Source organism: Delphinapterus leucas, chromosome 12 (assembly GCF_059928025.1).
Source record: "Delphinapterus leucas isolate spDelLeu-1000000601 "Yukka" chromosome 12, BTC_Dleu_Yukka2, whole genome shotgun sequence".
NCBI lineage: Eukaryota > Metazoa > Chordata > Mammalia > Artiodactyla > Monodontidae > Delphinapterus > Delphinapterus leucas.
The window spans coordinates 48,206,136-48,227,967 of record NC_143140.1 but is presented as its reverse complement, the minus strand read 5'-3'; the positions used below and the strand labels follow the sequence as shown (position 1 = coordinate 48,227,967).

General features: G+C 37.9%; 1 protein-coding gene and 1 long non-coding RNA gene across 5 annotated transcripts in view; both read left to right on the top strand.

Moving 5' to 3' along the window:
- On the top strand, positions 1-21,020 carry LOC149747879 (uncharacterized). The gene is made up of 2 exons (XR_016395165.1): positions 1-4,686; positions 20,809-21,020. It is a non-coding gene; the product is annotated as an uncharacterized LOC149747879 (long non-coding RNA).
- Positions 1-21,832, top strand: part of CDK19 (cyclin dependent kinase 19) — a 180,929-nt gene that overhangs the window by 37,193 nt on the left and 121,904 nt on the right. The window lies entirely within an intron of this gene.

Here is a 21,832-nt window from a genome sequence, read left to right as displayed (position 1 = left end):
AGAGTGTTGCCTTCTGGTGTCATTGTGTGTGTGTGCTGGGGTGGGTATGTGACAGGTGAGAGGTTTTCGCAAATGTTATCACAAAATAATTTATAATGGTGCATTTCACAAAACGTAAAGCCAAGCTAATACTTGAATAATTTTATTCAGTATTACTAAAATCCATAAAAAATGGAAAACTTTAAATAGAACTAAGGACTAAATTTCAGTTTCTCTGCTGTTAACTAAACAGTAAGAGTAAAAGGAAAAGAGCATTAGCATAATGTATAGTATATGCTATCTAACTTTCTCAGACCTAATTTCACTATGATTTCTTCCTCGGAAGTTATCCAAGTCATTATTCATGTTGTATTCTTCCTTGCTGCCCCTATTACTGAAAGATTGCTTCACAATAAATAGGCAGCCTAGTCCATGACTCATGACTGGAGGACAGACCCATGTGCCAAAAATCTGAGTTTCCAATATGCTAATTACCTCTCTCTTCAGAACTTGTTAATATGCTCTTCTCTCAAGTTAGTTCTTGTTTCAGTAGAGAGACAGATCCCACACATTTGTAAAATATGTTTTTATAGAGACTTTCTTAATGAGTTATTTTTCAGAAAATAATATGACATAACTTTCCTGGGTAATACTGCTTTGATTTTTAAAAAAAATACAAATATGTTGCCATTTAGGTGTCAGATATCACAGATATTACTTTCTTTGAATTTATGAAACCATTTATGAACTTTCTTCAGATGATACTTGAGTAGGTTTTTTTTTTTTTTTAAGACCTATAGCAGCTAACAGTGTTGTATTCTTAAAGTTAATAACGTGGCTAGTTTTCAGATAGATTCTGAATGGGAAGTAGAGGAATGGTTTTCTTATGTCTTCTGGAAATTATATTTGTATTGATATCAAGTGGCTGCATATTATACTGTATATTAAGGATATACACCTATGTGAAGTTAGGGGAGTATATATTTATTAAGTTTCTACTCTGTGCCCTGCACAGGATCACTCCATTTTACGATCAACCCAGTTTCACTATTTCTTTCACTTTCCTTCTATTCAGAGGAGCTGCTCTTCTTAACTAGAGGAGTTTCAGGCTTTTTATTGAATTAGCTGCAATTTTACCTCCTACGCCCTTTCTCCTTTCTCTCTTTTTTTCTTTTTTTAAAAATTTTTTGGCCACGCTACGCGGCATGTGGAATCTTAGTTTCCCAAGCAGGGATCGAACCTGCACCCCCCTGCATTGGAAGCATGGAGTGGTTCCATGGAGTTCCAGCCCATGGAACCACTGGACCGCCAGGGAAGTCCCTCTTTTGGTCTTTTCACTGGCCAGTTGGAGGATATTTTCTATTTACCAACAATAGATTGGAAGTAATTTCTTTCTTTCTTTAATTAATTAATTTATTTTGGCTGCATTGGGTCTTTGTTGCTGCGCGCGGGCTTTCTCTAGTTCTGGCGAGCGGGGCCTACTCTTTGTTGAGGTGTGCAGGCTTTTCATTGTGGTGGCTTCTCTTGTCGCAGAGCACAGGCTCTAGGCGCGCGGGCTTCAGTAGCTGTGGCCCGTGGGCTCAGTAGTTGTAGCTCGCAGGCTCTAGAGTGCAGGCTCAGTAGTTGGGGCGCACGGGCTTAGTTGCTCCGCGGCATGTGGGATCTTCCCGGACCAGGGCTTGAACCCATGTCCCCTGCGTTGGCAGGCGGATTCTTAACCACTGCGCCACCAGGGAAGTCCCTAGAGCAGCTTTAGGTTTACAGAAAAATTGAGTGGAAAGTACAGAGAGTTCCTATATACCCTTTTACTGCCTCAACCCTATCCTCCCCACCCCCATCTCCCTATGATTAACACCTTGCTTTAGTGGTATGTTTGCTACAATTGATGAGCCATTATTATTCATTGTTATTAACTAAATCCGCAGTTTACCTTAAGGGTCACTCTTTGTGTTGTATATTCTGTGGGTTTGACAAAATGCATAATCACATGTATCCACCATTACAGTATCATACAGAATAATTTTACTGCTCTAAACATATCCCCTGTTGCAGGAGAATGGGGCACAAGAGGTTGGTCATGTCACAGGTCTTGGGCGAGTTCCTGGGACGGGCAGCCAAGTGGGTTCTTGGCTTTGTGCAGGGCAAAATTCAAGAGCAAGCCATAGTAAAGTGAAAGCAAGTTTATTTAGAGAGATACACATTCCATAGGCACAATGCAGATGTCTCCAAAGGCAACAGTGGCCCCGTGCTGTGGGGTGGTTAGTTTTTATGGACTGGGTAATTTCATAGGCTAACAAGTGGGAAGAATATTCTAACTATCTTGGAGAAGGGGTGGGGATTTCTAGGAATTGGGCCACTGCCCACTTTTTGGCCTTTTAGGGTCAGCCTTGGAACTGTCATGGCACCTGTGGCTGTATTACAGTGAGCATATAATGAAGCTCAGGATCTACTGGAAGTAGATTCTTCCTCCATCTTGGGCCTAGTTTGTTCTAACCAGTATTTGCCATATCCTCAACAGCTGTGTCATTCTTTTAATGGTTCTGCCCTGCTCCCTTCCCTCCTGTCTCTCACCTGTGCTCCATCCATTTATCCCTGCCTCCCTTCCTTTGAGCCCCTGGCAAGCACAGATCTTTTTTTGTCTATATAGTTTTCCCTTTCCAGAATGTCATAATTGTAATCATACAGTACGTAACCTTTTCAGTTTAGCTTTTTTTTTTTTTTGCTGTACGCGGGCCTCTCACTGTTGTGGCCTCTCCCGTTGCTGAACACAGGCTCCAGATGTACAGGCTCAGTGGCCATGGCTCCCGGGCCCAGCCGCTCCACGGCATGTGGGATCTTCCCGGACCGGGGCACAAACCTGTGTCCCCTGCATCGGCAGGCGGACTCTCAACCACTGCGCCACCAGGGAAGCCCCAGTTTAGCTTTTTTCACTTAGTAATAAGCATTAAGCTTCCTCCATGCCTTTTCATGGCTTGATAGCTCATTTCTTTTTAGTGTTGAATTATATCACACCATCTGGATATACCACAGTTAATCTATTCATTCACCTACTGAAAGATATCTTGGCTGCTTCTAAGTTTTGGCAGTTATGAATAAAGTTGCTATAAACATTTGTGTGCAGATTTTTGTGGGGACTGAAGTTTTCAGTTCATTTTGGTAAATATCAAGGAGTGCAGTTGCTGGATTGTATGATAAGAGTATGTTTAGTTTTGTAAGAAGCTGCCAAACTGTCTTCCAATGTGATTATACCATATCAACTTGAGTGTCAGTTTGTCAGTGTCCACAAAATAACTGGCTGGGATTTTGATTGGGATTATGTTGAATCTATAGATCAAATTAAGAAGAATTTACATCTTGACAATATTAGGTTTTCTTAGTCATGTACATGGAATATCTCTCCCTTTATTTAGAAATTTTTTGATTCTTCAGTTTTATAGTTTTCCTTGTATAGATCTTATACATGTTTTGTTAGGTTTATAGCTAAGTAATTCATTTTTTTGGGTGCTATTGTAAATATTATTGTGTATTTAATTTTCAATTCCAACTTTTCATTGCTGGTATATAAGAAAGCAATTGCTTTTGTATATTAACCTTGTATCCTGCAACCTTGCTATCATTGTTTATTTGTTCCAGGAGTTCTCTTGTTCTTTGGATTTTCTCCAGACAGTTATACAAATACAACTTTATTTCTTCCTTAATCTGTGTACTTTTTATTTCCTTTTCACATTTTATTGTATTGGCTAGGACTTCCAGTATGATTTTGAACAGGAGTAGAGAGAGCAGATATTCTTGCCTTGTTCCTGATCTTATCGGGGAAACCATCTAGTTTCTTTTCATGACCTATGATAATCTCAATAGATTATCCTAATTAGTGATATAAAAGATGTGAAGTATTGCTCATATCAGGTCATAAGAGGACTCTTCTCCCACCCTGCAGTCCCTTTCCCTCACCTAAACTTCTTTGAGAAAGATAGGATTAAATTGATGGTTATAAAAATATTTTAAATGATGGGATTCAGGCACTTTTTCACATAATACCTTATATTTAGTAACTGTGCACATTACTTAGTTCCTCTACTCTCTGGTGAACTTCTGTAGGGCAAAGACTATATCTCAACTATAACACTGTGCTAGGTATTTTACATATGTGATCTCATTTATCTTGAAAATTGTGCAATGTTAGTATTATTCTTAATTAACAGGTGCAAAAACTGGTACTATGAGGGTATAAGTAATTTCTTAGCTGTGTGACTTAGTATCAATATAATAGATGTATAATTCCATCATCTAAGCTCTTTAAATCACGTACTATGGAAAAGTTACCTTACGAAGTGGTATATGATGCATGTCATGTGTATAGTACAGAAATGTGCTTGGTGAATGCAGAGCAGAGAGCTTTGACCTCAGGCTAGAGTAGAGTGTTCACAAAATTTCTGGAAAGGTCAACCTTGTCTGATGTAGAGAAGAATAAAGGAAAGAGAGATCAGGAAGATCAATCAGTGTGGAAAAGACTGAGGGCCAAACACAACAAGTATTTTGTGATTTGACAGTATAATATAAAAACATAAAAATTTCTACTGTTGTAGTAAAATGCAATAGAACAAACTGTGTATTATCTTAAATAAGAACGCTTCCATTTTTCTCTTAATTTCAACTGGATTTGCTTATAGGTGTTGAGAACGAGAGAGTCTACCACAGAACCATTGTGTAAGTCCCACATCATCAATTACCAACAACTTCTTTGCCGAGTTAGAGCAATCAGTGCAGCAAGTGTGGAGGGGAGCAAGAGCCTGGGGCAAATTGAAAGATCAGAGGAACCCTGAAAAAAGGAGCTTCCTAAAGTCAATTATATTTCATGTATCCCTTTCGCATATCTCAGTTGGTTAAGTACCCCACAACTAGCCATTGATATGTTAAAAGCTGTGGAGTTGCAAAGCCCTAATAGAAGGAGTCCTTGCTTTCAGTGACGTTTGTGTTAGTTGGGAAGACCAGAGTAAAGTAACATAATTAGAAACCACTGAGCAGTGTTAAGCATCATGTAGTGTAGTATACACTGTTAATACTGTGGAGGTTCTTCTCCTTAAATGATGTTCTTCAGGTTTCTGTCCTCTCTGCTATTGTCAGGAGTTTCATTTCTAAATTTTTTCACTCTCTGTCTCTAGCCCACATCTTCCTTCTAAGCTCTAGGTTTATCCAAATGCCTTTTCGACATCTCCATTTAAACAAGTCCTCTCAACTTCAATTTACAAAAACTTCCCCAGTCTGTTCTTTTTAGCTCAGTGAATGGCACCACTGTCACCCAGTTGTCCAAGTCAAAAAGTGAGAATCATTTTTGCTTTACTTTCTCTTGTTTCTTAACCACATGTTCTGTTGATACTGTTTCCTAATTATCTTTCAGTTCCATCTACTTTTTATTTCTTCTGCCACCATTCTAATTTAGACTGTAGTCATCTCTTAAATTACTGCAAAGGCCTTTTAATGTTAGTCTCCTTGTTCCCTCTTCACCTCCAAACTATTCACAAAAACACAGATTGATTAAAATCCTTTTCTGCTTGGGATGAAGTCCAGTTTCCTTAATGTGGCTTACCTGTTCCTGTTTGAACTGGCCCTGCCTTCTTTTCATTCAGCTTTAACTTGCTCTCCCCTATTCTAAACCAGCTTTACCAAACTTCAAATTCATCGTTCTCTTTTGCCTCTGAGCCTTGACACGTGCTATTCCCTTTTGCAGAAGGGGGATAAGAAGAAGTGAAGCTGTAGTGACCAAAAGCACAGACTCTGGAGCCAGGCTTCCTAGATCCTGGTGAATCTTGGATCTGCCCCTTAACTAGCTGTGTGACCTAGAGTGATCTAACCTCTCTGCTTTTAGTGTCCTCATCTGTACAATGGAGAGAGTATAGTACTTGCTTCCTAGCACGTTGTGAGGATTAAAAGAGTTAATGTGGTTGAGGCTCAAAGAACGATACCTACCTTATACTAAGTACTATATAAATGTAGCTATTTTTATAACTCTTATTATAAATGTGTTGTGGTACTGGATAGCATAAATTTTTATGTTTTAAAGGTGATTTAATGATAAAAGAAAAATGCTTTTTTTCTCAAATTATGACTTGATTCATTATTATTGTTTTTTAATAAATTTATTTTCGGCTTCATTGGGTCTTCATTGCTGCATGCAGGCTTTCTCTAGTTGCGGCGAGCAGGGGCTACTCTTTGTTGTGGTGTGCGAGCTTCTCATTGCAGTGGCTTCTCTTGTTGCGGAGCATGGGCTCTAGGCGCACGGGCTTCAGTACTTGTGGCATACAGGCTCTAGAGTGCAGGCTCAGTAGTTGTACCGTGGGCTCTAGAGCGTAGGCTCAGTAGTTGTGGTGCACGGGCTTAGTTGCTCAGCAGCATGTGGGATCTTCCCGGACCAGGGCTCAAACCTGTGTCCCCTGCATTGGCAGGCGGATTCTTAACCACTGTGCCACCAGGGAAGTCCCTATTATTGGTATTTATCTTTGTTCTTGTCTGGGCAACAGCTTTATTTTCCTAACTTCTTGTTTTTTAGCTTTTTAGTGACTAGAATTTGATCTTAGGTTGATATTCCTATGAAATGGATCATCTGACAACATTAGGTTTACCTGAATTTTTATACAGACTAATCCAGGTTAACCTATATGGAAACTTCTAAAAAAAATTAATTCTTTATAGCTAATAGCTGACTTTTTACTTTATGATATGTGTCATGTTGATTAAAGTTTCAAGTAAAGTCATTTAAAGGAATTTGCTTTTTCAAGTGTATTTCAGTGATTGTGGATTATAATGGTTCAAATGGTTCGGATTCTAGCAAGAATACTTACTATATTAGGAAATAGACTATCTGAAAGGAAAAACTCTGTTTATCTCTCTATTCACAACTCCCCTTACACCCAACACTTCCCAAATTACTTCTGACACCAGAGATGTGCAGGTTTTTTCCCCATACTGGTCAATTCTCCGACACCAGCTGGGTATCCTACAATTTAACTCAGTTTCGACCCCACAGGTTAAAGGCTCAGTCCCACAAGACTGCCCCTCACTTCAGATGCCAGTGGCAAGTGTTGGGTCCCCCAGGTTGCCCACAACCTCTGACTCAGCTACAAATTGAAGGTTCCCACAACCCCTTCCTCAGGTTCAGTCATTTACAGTTTACTTACTAGATTACTGGTTTATTACAAAGGATATATTAAAGGATACAAATGAACAGTCAGATGAAGAATATATAGGGCTAGGTCTATGTCCAGAAGGGTCCCAAGCACAAGAGCTTCTGTCCCTGTGGAGTTTTGGGGTGTACCACCATCCCAGCACGTGGATGTGTTCTTGTTCACCAACCCAGAAGCTCTCTGAATTCTGTACTTTAGGGATTTTTATGGAGGCTTCATTATGTAGGCGTGATTGATTAAATCCTTGACCACTGGTGAATAATTAAATCCCCAGGGCCCCATTTGGGGTTGGGGTGGTGGTAGGCATGCTGAAAGTTCTGATTACTTGGTTTGTTCCCCAGGCAACCAGTCCCCATCAAGTGGTTCTCTAGGGACTTTCCAAAAGTCACTTCATTAACATAAACTCAGGTGTGGTTGAAAGGGGCTTGTTATGAATAACAAAAGAGCTTCTTTTATTTTTATCCTTCTGAAGCTATTCCAGGAATAAAAACCAAATATTATAAGAAAAGATGCTCATATGCTCTAATCACTTAGGAAATTACAAGGATTTTAGGAGTTGTGAGCGAGGAACCCTTGAGGAAGACCCCACGATATGTTTTCTTATTATATCACAGTATCACATTCTCTGTTATCATAGTACTTAAGATCAGCCAAGAAAAACATGTAATAGCTTAAACTTTATCGAAAGAAGATTCCTGGGTTTCCCTGGTGGTGCAGTGGTTGAGAGTCCGCCTGCCGATGCAGGGGACGCGGGTTCGTGCCCCGGTCCGGGAGGATCCCACATGCCGCGGAGCGGCTGCGCCCGTGAGCCATGGCCGCTGAGCCTGCGCGCCGCAACGGGAGAGGCCACAGCAGTGAGAGGCCCGCGTACCGCAAAAAAAAAAAAAAAAAAAGATTTCTCAGTGGTATAGGTTTGGCTGAACTTTCAGGGCTATGGTGAAAAACTAGTATATATTTAAATTTTAAGCGTTGATTTTGATATCTTGACTTGTGGATTTCTTTTTTGAGTATTTGTTTTTTCATTGATACTTATGATTTGAGATGATTTCATGAAGACTGAAATCTGAAAGTGTACCTAAAGGAGCAGGTTGATGATCTAGTTCTATCTGATCTGATAGTGCTAGACTAGAGAATGACAAAATATTTATATTTTTCTCCTTCCCTCCTAGAAGGAGATCGTTGCTTTCTGGTGAACTTTTTTTTTTTTTTTGCGGTACGCGGGCCTCTCACTGTTGTGGCCTCTCTCCGGACGCGCAGGCTCAGCGGCCATGGCTCACGGGCCCAGCCGCTCCGCGGCATGTGGGATCTTCCCGGACCGGGGCACAAACCCGTGTCCCCTGCATCGGCAGGCGGACTCTCAACCACTGCGCCACCAGGGAAGCCCTGTAGCTGTTTTTTTATAAACGACAATCTATAAGGTTTTCGTGCATAATATTTAGTTGTTACATGTCTTGAGTAGACTATCCCCCAACCCTACCTTTTTTCTGAGTCTTTTCTTTTTTTTTTTTAGAAGTCAGACCAATTTTCTTGTAGTGTCTCACATCTAGATTCACCTATTATCAAGAACCTTTAAATGTTTCTCCTGCAGCCTGTTGAAGGTAGTGGCATTCAGCAGAGAAGGGCTTCCCAATCCCTGTGGCATGGCTACTGTGAATAGGTTATGGGTCCTATTACTAATTCTCTAAGCTCTTCAGCCACTGGTGGAGTTTGGGGCAGTGGCAGCCCATGAGCACTGTCAGTTGACCCTGGTAAGCAATATAAATGTTAACATTAGGTAGGTGCCATGATGTGAAAGAGCCTAGGCTACCATCTTCAGCTCTTTTCTTCTGTGCTCTCTTTGTGATCACGTTTACTTCTGTGACTTTAACAGTTGCCTGTGTAGTGATGTTTTCTTTTCTAAATTGCACTTTATTTCCTTTTGTTCATCTTCTCCTGGCTATCCAGTAGTCACTTCAAAATCTACACGTCCAAAATGAATTTATTCTTTACTTGCTAGCTGGCTCATTGTCAGTATTATTATTTTCTTGGGCAGGGGTGGTAGAAGGTGTGGTGTAAATAGCCTTGCTTTCACTCACTGGAAACCTCAGTCATCTTCAGCTGTTTCTCTGGCTGTCTGCTTAGCACTCTCTTATTTACATGTACACATATGTGCATACACATTTATTCATCAAATACTTCTTTAATGCCTACAGTGTTTCTATATATATATTTGACCACAGTAGATAAGTCTATATCTGGATGGCCTCTTGAATGCATTCCCTCCATTCTTACCTTATTTACTCTAATTTTGGCCTTCAGCAGTCCTTCCCAGAACTTTTACAATGGTCTGCCTACCTCTGGCTTTAAACCTTCTGATTCATCCTGCATACTATCTGCTTATTGAGAATACTTGTTTGATCATATATTTCTCTTGCTTGAAAACCTCTGATGGCTTCCCATTATACAGGAAAAATGCCAGCTTTTTTAGCATACCATACAAGACTATGGTAATTCCATCTTCTTTACTCTTTTTATGTATTACTTCATCTCTGTGTTCTAGCTATACTTGTCTTCTGCTAATTTCTTGAATGTAGCATGGATTTTTTTTTTTTTTTTTTTTTTGCGGTACGCGAGCCTCTCACTGTTGTGGCCTCTCCCGTTGCGGAGCACAGGCTCCGGACGCGCAGGCTCAGCCGCCATGGCTCACGGGCGCAGCCGCTCCGCGGCATGTGGGATCTTCCCGGACCGGGGCACGAACCCGTGTTCCCTGCATCGGCAGGCGGACTCTCAACCACTGCGCCACCAGGGAAGCCCTAAACTTAACACTTTTGATACCTGAATTCTTAAAGCATTACTGCAGATATGTTTGTTTTAATTAAAATCACTTCTGAGCAATAAGAATTTGCCATAATAGGAGTTTCTGGAATTTTATTATTTTACAGCTTTTAAAACAGTAAATGTTTATCTGAATTAGAATTCTGAATAAAAGAAATATTATAAAATGAAGATTGTTTTTTAGAGAAAGATATATTAATAAATTAGTTTTTAAGAAAAGAGACTAAATAAAAAGCAGTCTTTCTAAAGAATGAAGGCAAAAAGATAAACTGTCAGATTTCCATGTTGCAAGAAAATAGTGAACTTGAATAAGGGAGACTATTACTGTACTTTGGTGATAGAGAACGAGTAGATGAAATATATGGTAGATGAAAGCATAAAGAAGGTGCTAGTGTTATTTGACATTATTCGTTAATAAGGGGAATACAAAATAATAACAGTATCCTCTGGTACAAGATTTTCAATATTTCAGAATTATTTTTAAAGGACTATTGTCATTTAAATGAAAAAATCCTGCTAATTAAAAATGCTATGGTATTGAATTGTTATGGCAAATGATATGGTGTCTGGGTTTTGTTTCAAAATAATCAAGAAAAGTGGAGGCAGTAGAAATAAGATTGGCCACGTATTGATAATTGTTGAAGCTGTGTGAGAGTTACATAGAGTATCACTGTCATTTATTTTGATTTTTTGTTTCTTCATTTTTGGAAAATTTCATGATAAGTTAAAAAACATTATGGTATTGTATAATAAAGAAAAGAGTCCCCAAATAAGGAATCATTGCTGCTAGGCTGAGTGAATATAGAGTTCATGATATTGAATAATTCAGAATTACCAATGTAAAGCTAAATGATATTTTTGGTTTTTGTTTTTCAAAATTTTTATTCCATATTGTTCTATTCTTTTTTTCCTTTTTTTAGAAATTTGAATTTTTGAATTTATTTTTTTATACAGCAGGTTCTTATTATCCATTTTATACATATTATTGTATATATGTCAATCCCAATCTCCCGATTCATCACACCCCCCGCCACTTTCCCCCCTTGGTGTCCATGCGTTTGTTCTTTACATCTATGTCTCAATTTCTGCCCTGCAGACTGGTTCATCTGTACCATATTTCCTGGTTCCACATGTATGCGTTAATATACAATATTTGTTTTTCTCTTTCTGACTTACTTCACTCTGTATTACAGTCTCTAGATTCATCCATGTCTCTACAAATGACCCAATTTCATTCCTTTTTATGGCTGAGTAATATTCCATTGTATGTATGTACCACTACTTCTTTATCCATTCGTCTATTGATGGGCATTTAGGTTGCTTCCATGACCTGGCCATTGTAAACAGTGTAGCAATGAACATTGGGGTGCATGTGTCATTTTGAATTATGGTTTTCTCTGGGTATATGCCCAGTAGTGGGATTGCTGGGTCATATGGTAATTCTATTTTCAGTTTTTTAAGTAACCTCCATACTGTTCTCCATAGTGGCTGTATCAATTTACATTTCCACCAACAGTGCAAGAGGGTTCCCTTTTCTCCACACCCTCTCCAGCATTTGTTATTTGTAGATTTTCTGGTTATGCACAGTCTAACTGGAGTGAGGTGATACCTCATTGTAGTTTTAATTAGCATTTTTCTAATAATTAATGATGTTGAGCAGCCTTTCATGTGCTTCTTGGCCATCAGTATGTCTTCTTTGGAGAAATGTCTATTTAGGTCTTCTGCCCACTTTTGGATTGGGTTGTTTGTTTTTCTAATATTGAGCTGCATGAGCTGTTTATATATTTTGGAGATTAATCCTTTGTCTGTTGATTCGTTTGCAAATATTTTCTCCCATCTGAGTGTTGTCTTTTTATCTTGTTTATGGTTTCCTTTGCTGTACAAAAGCTTTTAAGTTTCATTAGGTCCCATTTGTTTATTTTTGTTTTAATTTCCATTACTGTAGGAGGGGGATCAAAAAAGATCTTGCTGTGATTTCTGTCAAAGAGTGTTCTTCCTGTGTTTTCCTCTAAGAGCTTTATCGTGTCCGGTCTTACATTTAGGTCTCGAATCCATTTTGAGTTTATTTTTGTGTATAGTGTTAGGGAGTGTTCTAATTTCATTCTTTTACATGTAGCTGTCCAGTTTTCCCAGCACCACTTATTGAAGACTCTGTCTTTTCTCCATTGTATATCCTTGCCTCCTTTGTCATAGATTAGTTGACCATAGGTGTGTGGGTTTATCTCTGGGCTTTCTATCCTGTTCTATTGATCTATGTTTCTGATTTTGTGCCAGTACCATATTGTCTTGATTACTGTAGCTTTGTAGTATAGTCTGAAGTCAGGGAGTCTGATTCCTCCAGCTCCATTTTTTTCCCTCAAGACTGCTTTGGCTATTTGGGGGCTTTTGTGTCTCCATACAAAGTTTAAGATTTTTGTTCTAGTTCTCTAAGAAATGCCATTGGTAGTTTGATAGGGATTGCATTGAATCTGTAGATTGCTTTGGGTAGTATAGTCATTTTCACAATATTGATTCTTCCAATCCAAGAGCATTGTATATCTCTCCATCTGTTGGTATCATCTTTAATTTCTTTCATCAGTGTCTTATAGTTTTCTGCATACAGGTCTTTTGTCTCCCTAGGTAGGTTTATTCCTAGGTATTTTATTCTTTTTGTTGCAGTGGTAAATGGGAGTGTTTCCTTAATTTCTCTTTCAGATTTTTCATCACTAGTGTTTAGGAATGCAAGAGATTTCTGTGCATTAATTTTGTATCCTGCAACTTTACCAAATTCATTGATTAGCTCTAGTAGTTTTCTGGTGGCATGTTTAGGATTCTCTATGTATAGTGTCATGTCATCTGCAAACAGTGACAGTTTTATGTCTTCTTTTCCAATTTGTTTTCCTTTTATTTCTTTTTCTTCTCTGATTGCTGTGGCTAGGCCTTCCAAAACTATGTTGAACAATAATGGTGAGAGTGGACATCCTTGTCTTGTTCTTGATCTTAGAGGAAATGCTTTCAGTTTCACCATTGAGAATGATGTTTGCTGTGGGTTTGTCGTATATGGCCTTTATTATGTTGGGGTGGGTTCCCTCTACGCCCACTTTCTAGAGTTCTTTTGTCATAAATAGGTGTCGAATTTTGTCAGAAGCTTTTTCTGCATCTGTTGAGATTATCATATGGTTTTTATTCTTCAGTTTGTTAATATGGTGTCTCACGTTGATTTATTTGCGTATATTGAAGAATCCTTGCATCCCTGGGATAAATCCCACTTGATCATGGTGTGTGATTCTTTTAATGTGTTGTTGGATTCTGTTTGCTAGCATTTTGTTGAGGATTTTTGCATCTATGTTCATCAGTGATATTGGTCTGTAATTTTCTTTTTATGTAGTATCTTTGTCTTTTGGTATCAGGGTGATGGTGGCCTCATAGAACGTGTTTGGGAATATTCCTTCCTCTGCAATTCTTTGGAAGAGTTTGAGGAGGATGGGTGTTAGCTCTTCTCTAAATGTTTGATAGAATTCACCTGTGAAGCCATCTGGTCCTGGACTTTTGTTTGTTGGAAGGTTTTTAATCACAGTTTCAATTTCATTACTTGTGATTGGTCTGTTCATATTTTCTCTTTCTTCCTGGTTCAGTCTTGGAAGGTTATACCTTTCTAAGAATTTGTCCATTTCTTCCAGGTTGTCCATTTTATTGGCGTAGAGTTGCTCTTAGGATGCTCTGTAATTCTGGGGTGTCTGTTGTAACTTCTCCTTTTTCATTTCTAATTTTATTGATTTGAGTCCTCTCCCTCTTTTTCTTGATGAGTCTGGCTATTGGTTTATCAATTTTGTTTATCTTCTCAAAGAACCAAGTTTTAGTTTTATTGATCTTTGCTATTGTTTTCTTTGTTTCTATTTCATTTATTTCTGCTGTGATCTTTATGATATCTTTCCTTCTGCTAACTTTGGGTTTTGTTTGTTCTGCTTTCTCTAGTTCCTTTAGGTGTAAGATTAGTTCATTTATTTGAGATGTTTCTTGTTTCTTGAAGTAGGCTTGTATTGCTATAAACTTCCCTCTTAGAACTGCTTTTGCCACATCCCATAGGTTTTGGATCATTGTGCTTTCATTGTCATTTGTCTCTAGGTATTTTTTGATTTCCTCTTTGATTTCTTCAATGATCTCTTGGTTATTTAGTAACGTACTGTTTAGCCGCCATGTGTTTGTGTTTTTTATGTTTTTTTCCCCTGTAATTCATTTCTAATCTCATAGCATTGTGGTCAGAAAAGATGCTTGATATGATTTCAGTTTTCTTAAATTTACTGAGGCTTGATTTGTGACCCAAGATGTGATCTATCCTGGAGAATGTTCTATGCGCACTTGAGAAGAAAGTGTAATCTGCTGTTTTTGGATAGTATGTCCTGTAAAGATCAATTAAATCTCTCCGGTCTATTGTGTCATTTAAAGCTCCTGTTTCCTTATTAATTTTCTGTTTAGATGATCTGTCCATTGGTGTAAGTCAGGTGTTAAAGTGCCCCACTATTATTGTGTTACTGTCGATTTCCTCTTTTAGAGCTGTTAGCAGTTGCCTTATGTATTGAGGTGCTCCTATGTTGGGTGCATGTATATTTATAATTGTTATATCTTCTTCTTGAATTGATCCTTTGATCATTACGTGTCCTTCCTTGTCTCTTGTAACATTCTTTATTTTAAAGTCTATTTTATCTGATATGAGTATTGCTGCTCAAGCTTTCTTTGATTTCCATTTGCATGGAATATCGTTTTCCATCCTCTCATTTTCAGTCTGTATGTGTCCCTAGGTCTGAAGTGAGTCTCTTGTAGACAGCATATGTATGGGTCTTGTTTTTGTATCCATTCAGCAAGCCTGTGTCTTTTGGTTGGAGCATTTAATCCATTCACGTTTAAGGTAATTATCAATATGTATGTTCCTATGACCATTTTCTTAATTGTTTTGGGTTTGTTTTTGTAGGTTCTTTTCTTCTTTTGTGTTTCCCAGTTAGAGAAGTTCCTTTAGCATTTGTTGTAGAGCTGATTTGGTGGTGCTGAATTCTCTTAGCTTGTGCTTGTCTGTGAAGCTTTTGATTTCTCCATCGAATCTGAATGAGATCCTTGCCGGATAGAGTAATCTTGGTTTTAGGTTCTTACCTTTCACCACTTTAAATATGTCATGCCACTCCATTCTGGCTTGTAGAGTTTCTGCTGAGAAATCAGCTGTTAACCTTATGGGAGTTCCCTTGTATGTTATTTGTTGTTTTTGCCTTGCTGCTTTCAGTAATTTTTCTTTGTCTTTAATTTTTGCCAGTTTGATTACTATGTGTCTTGATGTGTTTCTCCTTGGTTTTATCCTGTATGGGACTCTCTGCGCTTCCTGGACTTGGGTGGCTATTTCCTTTCCCATGTTAGGGAAGTTTTCGACTATAATCTCTTCAAATATTTTCTCTGGTCTTTTCTCTCTCTCTTCTCCTTCTGGGACCCATATAATGCGAATGTTGTGTTTAATGTTGTACCAGAGGCCTCTTAGGCTGTCTTCATTTCTTTTCATTCTTTTTTCTTTATGCTGTTCTGCAGCAGTGAATTCCACCATTCTGTCTTCCAGGTCACTTATCTGTTCTTCTGCCTCAGTTATTTTGCTATTGATTCCTTCTAGTGTAGTTTTCATTTCAGTTATTGTATTGTTCATCTCTGTTTGTTTGTTCTTTAATTCTTCTAGGTCTTTGTTAAACATTTCTTGCATCTTCTTGATCTTTGCCTCCATTCTTTTTCTGAGGTCCTGGATCATCTTCACTATCATTATTCTGAATTCTTTTTCTGGAAAGTTGCATATCTCCACTTCATTTAGTTGTTTCTCTGGGGTTTTATCTTGTTCCTTCATCTGGTACATAGCCCTCTGCATTTTCATCTTGTCTCTCTTCATGTGAATGTGGTTTTTGTTCCACAGGCTGCAGGATTGTAGTTCTTCTTGCTTCTGCTGTCTGCTATCTGGTTGGAAAATTTCTTTTCTTTTGGTATGAAGAACATTTGTGGAAGAATTGTTTAAATTTTACAAAGATCTTCTGACCCAGGCTATTTTTATCTTTTTACCTCTATCAGAATACCTGTTATGATTTTAAGAGTACTCTTATTAGAAGATCTGATTTCAGTTGCTCTGTTCACTGGAGAAGCTGAAGATATCTGTGCTTCATTTTCAAATATGAGCTTTTTCTCCCCTGAAAAACTGCTAGTATTGGAGGGTCTCCTGCAGAGGCGGGAGGGGGTGTGGCTGTGGCTTACTGTGAGGACAAGAACACTGGCAGCAGAAGTTCCTGGAAGTACTCCTTGGCGTGAGCCTTCCCAGAGTCTGCCATTAGCCCCACCCCCAAGAATGCTTTATTCTTATTTTCTATGTGATATGGAAGCCTCTTAATCTGCTAAGGCAAATCATCATATATTAAGCAAAAGTGATATAACATTGATTTATGGCAGCATTCTTCTTGATGAAAACAATTATTGAGAAACCCACGGCTAACATCATACTCGGTGGTGAAAAGCTGAAAGCATTCCCTCTAAGATCAGGAATAAGACAAGGACAACTGTTGCCATGTTTACTCAACATGGTTTTGGAAGTCCTAAGCACAGCAATCTGAAAAGAAAAAGAAATAAAAGAAATCCAAGTTGGAAAGGAAGAAGTAAAACTGTCAGTGTTTGCAGATGACATGATACTAGACATAGAAAATCCTAAAGATGCCACCAGAAAACTACTTGAGCTCATCAATGAATTCAGTCACGTTGCTGGATACAAAATACACAAAAATCTGTTGCATTTCTATACACTAACAACAACATATCAGAAAGAGAAATTAAGGAAACAATCCCATTTACTATCACATCAAAAAGAATAAAATACCTAGGAATAAACCTACCTAAGGAGGCAAAAGACCTGTACTCTGAAAACTGTAAGACACTGATGAAAGAAATTGAAGATGACACAAACAGATGGAGAGATATACCATGTTCTTAGATTAGAAGAATCAATATTGTGAAAATGACTATACTACCCAAAGCAATCTACAGATTCAATGCAGTCCCTTTCAAATTACCAGTGACATTTTTCACAGAACTGGAACAAAAAATTTTTTAATTTGTGTGGAAACACAAAAGACCCCGAATAGCAAAAACAATCTTTAGAAGAAAGAACAGAGCTGGAGGAATCACATTCCCTCACTTCGGACTGTACTACAAAGCTGCAGTAATCAAATCAGGATGGTACTGGCACAAAAGCAGATACATAGCTCAATGGAATGGGATAGAAAGAACAGAAATAAACCCACGCACTTGTGGTCAATTAGTCTATGACAAAGGAGGCAAGAACATAGAATAGAGAAAAGACAGTCTCTTCAGTAAGTGGTGCTGGGAAAACTGGACAGCTAGATGTAAAAGAATAAAATTAGAACATTCTCTAATACCATATACCAAAATAAACTCAAAATGCATTATGGACTTAAATGTAAGAGTGTACACTATAAAACTCCTAGAGGAAAACAAAGGCAGAACACTCTTTGATGTAAATCACAGCAATATTTTTTTAGATCCATCTCTGAGAGTAATGGAAAACAAACCCAAAAAATAAACAAATGGGACCTAGTTAAACTTAAAAGCATTTGCAAAGCAAAAGAAACCATAAACAAAATGAAAAGACAGCCTTCGGACTGAGAGAAAATATTTGCAAACAGTGATACTGACAAGGGATTAATTTCCGAAATATACAAATAGCTCATGCAACTTAATATAAAAAAAATAGAAGCAACTCAATAAAAAAATGGGCAGAAGACCTAAATAGACATTTCTGCAAAGAAGACATACAGATGGCCAACAGGCACATGAAAAGATGCTCAGTATCACTAATTATTAGAGAAATGCAAGTTGAAATTATAATGAGGTATCGTCTCACACCAGGCAGAATGGCTGTCATTAAAAAGTCTACAGGAATTCCCTGGCAGTCCAGTGGTTAGGACTCCGTGCTTCCACTCACTGCAGGGGCCATGGGTTCGATCCCTGATTGGGGAGCTAAGATCCTACATGCTGTGTGGCATAGCCAAAAAAAAAAAGTCTACAAATAACAAATGCTGGAGAGGGTGTGGAGAAAAAGGAAACCTCGTACACTGTTGGTGTGGGAATGTAAATTGGTGCAGCCACTATGGAGAACAGTATGGAGGTTCTTTGAAAAACTAAAAATAGAGTTGGCACATGATCCTGCAGTCCCTCTCTTGGGCATATATCTGGAGAAAACTCTAATTTGAAAAGGTATATGCACCCCAATATTCATAGCACTATTTACAGTAGCCAAGACATGGAAGCAACCTAAGTGTCCATCAACAGGTGAATGGATAAAGAAGATGTGGTATATATACACAGTGGAATATTACTCAGCCATAAAAAAGAATGAAGTAATGGCATTTGCAACAAAATGAATGTACCTAGAGATTATTATACTAAGTGAAGTATGTCAGAGAAAGACAAATACCATACAATTACAAAACAGAGATAGACTCACAGACATAAAGGGGGGACGGATAAGTTAGGCATTTGGGAGTAACAGATACACACTACTATATATAAAATTGATAAAGAACAATGACCTACTGTTATAGCACAGGGAACTATATTCAGTATCTTGTAATAACCTATAAGGGAAAGGAATCTGAAAAAGATTATATATGTGCATAACTGTATCTCTTTGCTGTACACCTGACACATTGTAAATCAGCTGTACTTCAATCTTAAAAAACTGCAAAAAAAAAAAAAAAGAAAAGTTGGCAAGACTCAGGTGTCATATTGTTTGAATAAAGTCTTATTGGTAACACCTGGTTATAAAATCTGTAGATGGTCATACTGTGCCATCTTGAGTACTATATTTCTGATGATTCCATTAATTTGAATTCTAGTCTTAAGGTTTGGAAAAGAAAACTTAAAGGACGAATTCATAGAATTGTTTGTCTTCTTAAGGGATGTGAGAGAGAAGTGTTCAGAAATTGTTCTTTCTTCTTTTCTTCCCTCTCTCTTGTTCTCCTTTCCTCCTTCCCATGTTGCCTCAACTTCTTTCCTGGGCACCAGAAAAGTTATTTATCTACGTGCTACTTCCTCCAATCCAATATCATGTTTGTAAGCTCAAATCCTTTAAATCTGAAACTCCTATGGCAGGCCCTCAGTAAGCATCTTTTTTTTTTAAATCAAGGTGTAATTGACATATAACATTATATTAGTTTCAGGTGTAAAAAATTGTAATGATTCAATATTTGTATGTATTGTGAAATCACCACAATAAGCTTGGTAACATCTTCAGGGCATCTTCTTTTTGAACTTCTCAGATATTTTTGGTTAGATTTTCTTTCTATCTGAAGGAATCATTTACAAGCTGAAGAACCTTCTGAGATGTGACCTGAGTTTTGTTCTCAATAGTATCATCCTCCCCATCAACCAAGCCAGAACCCCAGACTTACCTTTGATTCAGCCTTCTTGATTTTCATTATTTGTTCATTTGGTCCTGCCAATTCCTCTTTAAAAATGACTGTCACAAGTATTTCTTCTTTTCTCCAGTCTTATTGTTAGTTACCATTCTGTTATGGAGAATGTTGCATTTGGAAGATTTCATCTGAGCTCTGCTTCTGGCTGATGGCCTAACTTCTTCATCTTCATGAGGAGGTTGTAACAGGATTGTCGCGAGCCCCTTTTGGAAGCTAACATTCTATTATACTAATCCAGGGTCTTTCCTTCTCACCCTTTCATTGCAGTAATTCCTAATTGTTTTTCACACCTCTAATCTCAGTCCTTCCTAATAAGATTAGTCTTCATATGTAACTTTCATTGCCTTTAGGATAAAATCTTATATTTCCTGGTCTCCATTTATTCATGTCCTCATTTCTCTGCTTAATCGTTATCATTGGCACGATTAGGCAAAGTGGAAGCTTCACCCATCTTCACAGCCTTCCTTTCCTTCACCTAGAGAATCAAACTGGTTACTAAATTATATCACTTCTGACACAGGAATTGTTTTTAGGAATGTCTTTTGAGTCCATATTTGTTCTCCTCTGCCTATTCTAATCTAGTCCTCATCTTCTCTTTGGACGTTTGAGCAACCTCCCAGATGTTTGCTCTGCCACCAGTTTGTAGTTACTAGATTTATCTCTCTGAGCAAAGATCTGTTATGTACCTTCTCTGTTCTCAAAACCTTTTGCTCCACACTGTTTATATATGAAGTACAAGTTTCTTTGCAGAACTCATTTGGTTCCTTCCCTTTACTTTTCTAACCTAACCTCATCTCTTGCACCTTGTCATCATGCCCCCAGCTTCCAGCCATACTGAATACCAGCGGTTTCCTGTTTATTTCTTTCATGCTCTACTTCTACCTGGAACTCCCTGACCCTCTTGTCCCTTTTCTGCCTGGGAAACTCCTCCCTCAAAGGCATCACTATGTAGTTATCTTCCTTAAAGCTCTGAGAAGAAATACTAATCTCATTCTCTCTGTGCCTGTTATGCATACGTCTTGGGTGCAGAGGGGGTCATATCAGAGTTATCTGTTTATATTTCCACTCAGAACCTCTTTCCAGGTGGATTGTAAACTCTGATATCTAGAGTAGCTAGTCTTTAATTTTGTTCATCCTCAGAGTTTGGCACAGTATTGGAACATAAAATATTGACTCTGTGTTTGTTTGTTGCTTGATGTAAAATAAAATAGTAAGGAGCCTCTGTTTTCCTTAGAAACAAAAAAGGATTTTAACCCTATTAGTTTGAAGACTAAAATTTTTCCCTTGGTTATGCTTGAGCTTGAATTCCTTCATCTTTTCTTAAAAGATTCTTCTAAATTTTTTGTCTGTCATAGGTCCTTGGGACCAAAGATGGCCCAGGGCTGATCTGGACACCTGGTAGTATTATTAATAGGAGCCAAAAAGCCTTGGACCTGTCTAATTATGATTGTAACGAGTGGGGTTTGACCATACCTTAACTACACTTGTGCATACGAGCTGCTGAATGGTGCTTCGCCTTGCTAAACGTGACTGGAGGCTGGTCATCAAACTTGGACATTTTTGAAAGGTATAAGACTATTTTTTTCATCAGACCAGTTCCTAATAGTTCATTCAAAAGTTGTTCCTACTGAAACTGCATCTTTAGGCTTGAGAAATTCTTCCCTGAATTACATTTAAATTCTACCACTGAGCCTAGTTTTCTGCCTGAGATAATGCTTTCATTTTAAGGCAGTGATTTCTACAATTTGCACAAATATGTGCTTCTTATTTTTTGTACTATCTATAGAATTGCTTGCATCAAGAGTTTTCCAGAATATAGTGTCTCAGATGGAAAATGTAATAGAATCCCAGTCTCCGCCAAATTAATTTTTCTATTTTGTAGTTACATAATGTTCCCATTGAACACTTGTTTTTCTTTGTGATGAATGCTGAGAGGGAAGCTGGCATGGTTTTGATACATACTACAGATGTATAGGAGAAATGTCTTTAAATTCAGAACATTCTATATTAGATAAATCCATGTTTATACTATAAATTTATTTTTAATTCACCTGGATTTATTTAGTAAACTCCTTTAATTATTTTCAATGTGCAGTTGCTCTAACAGTAGTATCTAATATGCACTAAAATTTAGAAAGCAGTTTCCCTGAAGGCTTTGGAATTGCTCTGTCTTTATTATAGTAAATAATAAAGTTCTTTTATTTAGATAAAAGTAATTTAGAAATAAAATAGTTTTAGGGAAGAACTGGGCTGGCTCTAAAAGCCAGGTTATCACAGCCATGGAGGCCAGGTTCACCTCCTTTTCAGCCTTGTCAGGTAAAAGAACAAATTATACCTTTATGATACTTAACATTATGTGTGCCTGAAACATATAAGCCA